We start from the raw sequence: 9,361 nt of genomic DNA on the forward strand, positions 1-9,361 counted from the left end.
TTTTTATATTAACTAATTAAGAAACGATTACAAAGAAAACTTACTCAACATATATAGAACAAAAAATATAATACAAATATTAAATTAAAAACCCAAGAAAGAACTGTTGGAAAATATATATCAGGTTCTAGAAAACTTTTAGTTCCTATTTACTTTCAACCAGCCCGAGGATCCTGAAGAGACCAAATATTCCTTATGCTTTTTCTTTTCTTTTTTTTTTTTTTTGGAATACTGTAGGGTTGGTTTATGTCATATTTTGCCCGTTTTATCTTATTATAAGTGATTAATTAATGCTAATTGTTTACATTGCTTTAAGAAATGCTCGCTTTTATAATATCTCTGGATTTTCTAGAGTAGAAAACATTCTTGTTTCTATAAGGAGGCTTCACCATTGCCCATGGGTGGAGGAAGGGGGAAAGACAGAGACCCTGGCCTGTGGAGATTAAGCTCTAAGATTCCTCTTATCACAATTTGGGTGTCTTCCATATAATAATTTGGATTATCCGTTTGAGCAAAGCTATAAGAATATTCCTCTTAAGTCTTATCACAATCTGAGTGTATTCCTCTTAACTCATTTTAACAATTTTATATATATAAAAAGTCTCGTTGGCAAATAGGAGCAAGAGGGTAATCTATTTAGTATTTTGTATTTGAAACCAATTTCAAATTCCAAAAGGCAATAGCTTTTTGAAAATTTCATGTATTGGGGGATTTAAAGTATTGTCCTAGTTGTCATGTGCAATCTTATCTTACATTAATTTAGTCTTACTATATATATATATATATATGAGATGCCATTTAAAACATATCACATTAACCGGTGTGAAAATTTAGCAAATAGAGCATTATTATTTGCAATAAAAGGATCAGTGTTAAATTTCAATGTGTTTTTTGTACCCTTTTGTTATGATTGCACTTGTAAATGTTGAGTTTCACATTGAAAAAAAAAAAATATAAGAAAAAATAAGTGGAATCCAAGCCATTGACTTAGGCTTTTAGGCTAAAATGGTGTTCAAATATGTATATTAACATACTCTTGTTAAAAACTTCATTACTACTTATCTCAGCAACACCCTTTAAACTTGCCCCGAATATTTGATTAACAAAATTCTAAATTCATCTTCATAGTACTAATAATATTGCAACACGTGTTCTTTGAAATAAAAATAATATTATATATAATGTAAAATTAAAAATAAAAATACAAATTAGAGAGTGGTTCTACATATGCTGCCCCATGTTACCGTTTTGGGAGGTGTGCGTTTAAATGTTTTGGTGGCGGACTTGGGAGATAGCGTTTGAAACTCAAAAGTGCTGTTTGGAGGCACTTTTGGTGTGTGCATTAGGTTGATCAGGTGTGAACGACAGAAAGTCAGAAAGCAATACAACACAATGTAAATGTTTGTTCTGTCGCTGTTTGTCTTCGGGAGGAGAGATCATGAGGTTGGGAGATTCCTTACAAAATCTCCCTTGCCAAGAAAACTTCACCGGGCCAAACCGAGAAGGGGAAAATGGTAGCAATGGGTTGGGTCAATTGAGTATAGAGATTAGAAAAAGCCCTTCTTGAGTGAGATTGGAATGAGAGGGACTTTAGGCCTGACAGGCATTACTTGCAAAAGAAAAATAGGCACTAAGCCCTTTAACTGGCTAAACAAGTCCAAGTCTCCGTTGGAAACGAGCCTAGTCCACCATAACTTTATTAAATGTAGGCATCTGTAAATTGTTCGTCAGGACTGAATCCGGTGAGACCACTCCGAATGTCAGAGGGAGGATCTATATGAGAGAAGAATTAGAGAGGTATAGATTTGGTGAGACCACTCTAACACTCAAGTCAATTGACGAGGGTGAGACCAAATTTTAGCAGTCTTAATAAGTCAAATTAAATGTGCTTGAGTGAGTACCCTCTTCTTCTATATATAGGTCATCATCCTCTACCCTTCGTCTTTAGGGTTTTAAGGACTCCGGTCAATACTTTGTTATTGACATTAAGATTCTCTTTCTAGGTTTGTTTCATAGCATGGGCAAACAGTTAATTAAGATTGCGGAGTTAGTTGAAGATCAACTGCTAGACGATATATCTTCACAAGAGAGTATGTTTGAATCCTTGTCAATTATTTTGGTTTATGGGCTGTCAGCCCAATTAATTAATGGTTTGGGCCATAAGTTGTTGAGCTTGTCAAATCTTTTCGCAGAAGCCCGTCAAATTTAATTCGAATCTAGAAACATAGTACAACCGAGTGCCTTGACTTCCAAAGCGCACGTAAATTTAGCAAAAACTAATAATAAAAGCGTTGAGGAAGAGAGAGAGGCTTATAAAGAGAATGGTTGCTGGTCATTACTTGGCATAACGCAAAAGAGAGTGGAAGCAAGCAAGCACAGGGGCTGTCCCCCTCCTTTTGCCCTTTAGCCATTGATAATGTGATGGGTGCAATGGGGTCTATCCCCATTACTGCAGACCTAGCTTTACACCAAACCAACTTTACCACCAAAGGCCCTACAAAAAGCTTTTACCCATGTAGTTTGTTCTGCCTGCATTCTTCTAAAGATGGAGACTTCTCTCCTCTCACACATTCAACCCCAATTTCTCAAGTCTTTTTCATAAACTAAAAAGGGCCAATTTCTCTGATAATGAGAACCTCAGGACCTTTAATAATTCAAGGTGGAGGTGGTTACCACCCCCTCCTTTCATTCATTCACTTTTCTTTTTTTTTCCTGGTATGGCACACACATGGGTCAATAGGTCATGCATGTTGGACATGTCATTGCCTTCTCCTTTTCCATATCTTCCTACCCCAAAGATTTTTTTTTTTCTTCTAAAATTTCATAATGAACAAGTGGATTATTCACTAAACTCACATTAAAATAGGCTAACACAAATAATAGAAATATAATTGACATTTTACCTATTTTCCTTCCCATTCAACAGAAAATTCTAACAATAAGGGGCTAAGTGAAATGGTGAATGAGTTATATAATTTGAGAGATTAATATAAATTTTTAAAGTGTAAAGAACATTGAAAATTGCATGATAATTTGAAAAGTAAATCTAATTAATGATAAGGAAAATCCAAAACTAGGGTAGATATAGCCCTAGTCTAAGACTTAAAAGACTTCATCAGCCAACAAACTGACAAAGTACTAATGAAAATAAAATCAATCAGCCATCAAATCTTCCAATCATGAGTTTTTTTTTTTTTTTTTTTTGTAACAGCTGGTTTACTTAACATTGTCATTGTTAGTCTTACCCCTCCAATGAGTAGAATTAAGGTTTCTCCTTACTAAAAGCAAAAACATAAGAGGCTAATTATTCTTAAAATTGGATTAAGAAGTTTGTTGTTGGGTTCCAATTTCCCAACCCTTTTATAAAAAACAACATGGGATTTGATTAATACATGCAACTTGAAACCTAAGAAATGCCATGGGCCTATATATGTGTTGAAGTTGAAGCGTCCATTAAAGGTTGCACCTTACTGAGCTTGCTGTCATCAATTTGGTAGGAGCAGTGTAGTGTAGTGGACCGCTCAATTCATTCATTCATTATTAATTATTAGGGTCACCATCATTAACTAATTAATTTCATAAGTTTTTTTCTCCTTTTGTTTCCTTCAGATTTCACCCAAAAGATGAATAAAAATCCAGAATATTAAAAAAAAAAAAAAAAAAAAAAGGGTTTGGTTGTTCAACAGTTGAAGACTATTTAACAATTTTTAGATGCTTATAACCAAAGTAGTGTTTGTGAGAACACTGGCGTGCATGAATAGTATGCACGCCAGTATTTATATATATATATATATATATATATTTTTAAAAAATTATTTAAATAATAAAAAATAATAATAATATATGAACACTGGCGTGCACACTTTTCATACACGCCAGTATTCTCACAAACACTACTCTTATAACCATAATATAAATTGGCCGCTGAAGAAAGGATCATTGTCAATTTGTCACGATCAAGTATGCTTGTTTAGAAAGTAAATAATAATAATAATAATAATAGATCAATAGTGTTTTAAAAAATTGTAGCATTAAATATAGTATTAAAATTGTAGTCTTTTAATGCTATATATCATCATTACTAAACCATTGTCTTCACATTTATCATCATCATTTTTATTATTATAATACTATAGTTTCTTAAATTTCAATAAAAATGGTAATTGATATGATTGAAATTGCCACCAGTTTGAATTTTCTTATTTTGAAAATTCTAAATAAGCAACCAGATACTCTCTCTTCTCTTAGTGGAACTCCCAAGAGATCACATCACGGGGTCAATCTTACAAATTGTGTGGATGAAGAGAAAGTGTTCAAATGGAAAATTAATTGCACCCCATTACCATTTAGTCTTAACCAAATTAAAATTAAAAACAATCCAGAACTTCTGAAATTGATTTTACATTGTTTATCAACCCTAAATGTCGTGTTTTAGATTCGAGTTGAATTGATGCATGAGTCATTAAATAGGTAAAATTCTCAACCACAACTTGCTAATTTCATGTTTTTTTTTTTATTATTTTTTTAAAAAAAAGGGAAATATGAAGATTTAATTGATTAAACATCACGAGTATAAAGCTCTTATAGAGTAGAGCAAATGCTCTTACAACACAAAGCATGAAACTCTGCAAAATCATAGTCACATGTTACAAGATTACAAAGTCATAAATACAAACAAAAATTCTTATAATCAAGTGATATCTATGATTTCAATCTTCCGCTAATCCATGTACAAATACAGTTAAAGAGCATATATGCTCCGAGCATATTAGATTTAAGATATGGGTAGCCAAATTTCTTAAAAAAATTTATTTAAACTGTACAAACAAACAACCAGCAAGCAATAACAACGGCCGAGGAAGAGATGAATGGCACAACACGGTAGAAGGTGAATGGACGCATAGTAGAAAGGTCGGAGTTGCTGATCTAGTGGAATAACACCTACAAACATGAAAAAATAATAATAAAATAAAATAAAATAAAAATAGTAAAAAAAAAAAAAAAAAGGAGAGGGGAGTTGAAAGGGAAGGGGAGAGGATGAGGGAGCAGTCCCTCCTCTCAAAATTGTTTTATGAGGAGAATGGCTGATTCTTAATTTCATTTTAAATTTATGTCAAATTTAAATATTGTGTCAAGAGTTATTTGTCATGTCAGCTGATACAGATATCTGGCAAGTCATGCTCTCACCATAAATTTATATCTTCTTTCTAAAGTTACGTGTAGATAGATAGATAGCAATCCAACCAATTGACAAGCCTCATTCTTTTTTTCTGGACGGAGGTGAACATTTGCAGTGTCATATCAATGAAACCTATGGCTATGTATGATCCTCAAAGAGTTTGACCACATGATCTAATTAATAAGCAATTGATTTAGAAAAATTCAAACATATAAAGGCTGAAAAAGTCCCCTGTGGTTCACATGATTGGCTCAATCAAATTGCATACAATAGGACATACAGATCATTTTAATGTGGGGGCATGATATAGCATATGCATGTGGCCTTTTGATTTAGGTTAATTTTCTACAAGAGGGCCCTCTGTGTTTGACCATATATAAGTGAGGAGGTTGGCAAGGAAACAATAGGCATATCTTGGTATGCCATTTCTATTTCCAGCTGTTACTGCATCTAATCTTCCTTTTTCTTTGATGCTTCATGATAAAGATATAATGGCGATGATGGTGATGAATGATGATCAAAGGAATGTATTATTCATGATAAAGTCATGGTGTTTATCTTTTATCATTTTTCTCTAATACAATGCATCTTAATAGATATATAATTTATGCATATTATTATTATTATTATTATTATGTGTAAATGTTTATGTTATGAAAATTATGGATGAAATTAATAATGCTAAAAAGTATGCATTATTATAGCCTATGCAACCAATTAAGTTAGTTCTCTCAAATCAAGTATTTTTCCTGATGAGCAAAATAGATTGCACCAAATCGGTCTATTTTATACTAGATCTAGCGGTCGGTAGCATTCCACGTGGTTGCAATTTGTTTACACACTCACCCAAGATGATTTTTAAGCTTTCTCCTTTATGGATTAAGATCTCTTAAAATTTCTTTTAAATTTGATATTCTCAAATTTATAAATCTCAGCCGTTCATCTAATATAAGCTATGTTTCAGCTTTTAATGAGAAAATATGACTAATTAAATTCATTAAGGGTAGCTTACTCATTAAATCCTGAAACATAGATTGTTTTATACGTTTAAATTAAATGAACGGTTGAGATCTATGAATTTAAAAATCTCAAATTTAAAAAAAATTATAAGATATCTCAATTCCTCGGACTTCTATGCTATTGTCGTTGCTTCCATTAATTTCACTGCAACCCCATGATAAATAGGGTAAGCTCACTAAGCTGTAGCTGAATGCTTTTTATGAGTTGTAACCTCATCCTTTATCATTCAAATTTCCAAGCATGTGCGTTTCCATAATTAAGAAATAAGAAGCAATTTTGATCCTGACCCGCATGATGGGCGGGTCTAGGCTGAGGATTGATGGTCTGATCCTGACCCGCTGAAATACGACAATGGGAGAGACAGAGACAGAGTACGAGTGCATTACACCATACGCATCGAGGATTTGCCGGCTTCGTTTTCAAACGTCTGAAGCTGGATGGTTGTGTGTTGGCGTGGCGTAATCACATGCCGCCTTCACTCCCACGTGGCCGGCTTCAAAACACTTTTTTGAGTCTTTGACTCACTGTAGCCGGCCCCAGGGCTTTTGCTACTTGCGTTGCGTGATGAGTCACTCCGTTTCTCAGGCTTCTAATCATCACAAAAAGAATGACTAATTTGCCCTCGTCTTCTTTTGACACCTATTGCATGTCCTTATTTCTTATTTTTATTCTTTTGGTACGAGCTCTCAAATATTGACCCAACTGAATAAAAATTATAATTTCTTATATATATAAAAATTAAAACTGAAAAGGTTACACTAATGATTTTGTTTTTTTTTTATAAAGTTAATTACCTTTAAGGCTTCAACCTCTTTCAATTATCACTAATTTATGCATTGTATGTCACACTCAATTCCTTTAAACTATTAATCGGTGCTAAGTTTCACATTTGTGTTTTTATTATGTGAAATTGTATTTTTAGGCTTAAAAACTATACTTAACCCTTATCAACATATTTTGGCCCCCCAAATGAGAAATCTTGGTTTCGTCAGTATTCATTACTAAGAATATATATATATATATATATATATATATATATACTAGAATAGTTAGTGCAATTTTACTTTCTAAAATTACAAATTTATCCTTAAAAAAATTATAAAGATAAAAAAAAAAAAAGAAAACAAAAGAAAAGCAAATGAACAAAAATGATGTATAGTGGCCGAACCAACCCTATAAGCACTTTAGAAATGATTATGTCACTTTGGATGTAGTTCTAGAGGTGGTCAATCATTTCTAGAGCTATGGGAGTCGTTTGGTCAACCCCATAGCCAATCGATGGGGTGGCCAAACCACTCATAGCCACCATTAAAACTGACTGAACTACCTAGGTTATGGGGTGGTTATAGGCGCTGATTGGGTACTTCTAAATAAGTTTTTTTTTTTTTTTGAAAAAAAAAAAGATTATTTGAAGATAAAAATAGTCATTTCTTAATGATTTTGTCAGAAAATAACCGAAATTTATATGGAATTAATACCATTGTGTTACATACGAATACTAAAAGGATTTATAAGTTCATTTTCAAATCATAATAATTTATTTGTTATAAAGTCCAAGCATAGAGACCAATTGAACAGTTTTTTCCTTATTTTTAGAGAAATGACTTAAAAAGTTAAAATGTAAGAGCAGGGACAATGACATCCTTTTTGACAGCTTGAAATTTGTTTGCAATAATTTTAATTAATTTTCTATAATTAGGCCATTATCTAACAATAATTTTATCATTTTTGAAAGAAACTTGCTACATGTATATCTCTTGTACATCTGCAGATCATCCTTTTTGCAAATCAATTGACAACTATTAGATTTGTTTAATCTTATATGGTGAATTTGATTGGTAAAAACTAATTACAATTATTAGTTTTATTATTTTCTTTTTGGATATGTAGATGTTATAAGTACATAACGAATGGTAGATCACAAAGCTAACAAACTTTATCTCCAATATAAATGAAAACCTCCCTTCTCCTCCCCCATCCCTTTTTAGAGGTTTTTTTTTTTTTTTTTTTTTTTTGCCTCTTTTGAAGCTTTATTCGTATCTTTTGAGGCTCTATTTATTGTCATTGACAATTTATCTGAAGGGATTTACTATTCCCCCCAGCCTCATCCTCTCTACAATTGTCATGTCACCTTTTTCGATCTGCCATGTCGTTCATCTCCTCCACCACTCTACTCTTAGTCTCCGGCGCTCCGTTGCTCTTACTACTAATTTGGTTTTTGGATCTAGTTTATTCTAACTAGATTTTTCTCCTTTGTCAATTCAGTCCACCCTTGCGCCTTTAGCTAGCCCTCACACCCCCCTCGTCTGGCCCTTATGTGTCAGTGTGTCCCCAATACTTTCTCCGCCACTACTGTTGATTTATGAGCAAGGTGTGTGTGTGTGTTTTTTTTTTTTTTCCCCGCTTTTTTCTATGTATTTATGTTGTTGTAATAGTTTTATCATATCCATATATGAGTTTCTCCTTATCCCGATTTGATTGGGCTTTAGACTCGTTGTCTTTAAAGGAATTCCCGCTTCTATTGTGTTCTCTTACTCCAAATGATTTTTCCATAATTTTGGGCCACATCCTTCCCAGGTTGCATTTTCACTTGACCGCCAATATAGTTTGGGTGTTCTGGTTGTATATATATACACACACAAGTAGGGACTATGATTAAATTATTTATTAATAATAAGAAAAGAAAAATGTAGATCATAATACTAAGTAATAAATAAAGATCATAACAAAATTGTTGAAGTTTTAAGCATATAATTAAATCATTTCAAATACAAAAGGAATTGTACTCCATAATTCAAGATGCTCATGAATCATTTGAATTTCAATCAAGATTCAAAAACCACACAACAAATAAAAAAACAAGAGTACCTCATTTTGGAATTTAAAAATTGGTATTATCAACTAGACAACTCATGCCAAGTTTACTCATAAATGTGTCAAGACCAAATTCATTTCCTACCAAATTTATATTTGTAAGTTTGTCTTTTTATTGACAAAAATAAACTTTTTTTATTTTTTTTTCTTTCTTTTCTTCTCAGTCATGTGGTCTCACCAATGATTGCTGTGTACATTAAACTTTCGCACTCTTTTACATTAATTTTTAGTTGGATGAAAACGGTAGCACATAAAGTTGATCTTTTAGAGTACTTGATTTTTATATAC

This window comes from Corylus avellana, chromosome 4 (genome assembly GCF_965113065.1).
Source record: "Corylus avellana chromosome 4, dhCorAvel1.hap1.2, whole genome shotgun sequence".
NCBI lineage: Eukaryota > Viridiplantae > Streptophyta > Magnoliopsida > Fagales > Betulaceae > Corylus > Corylus avellana.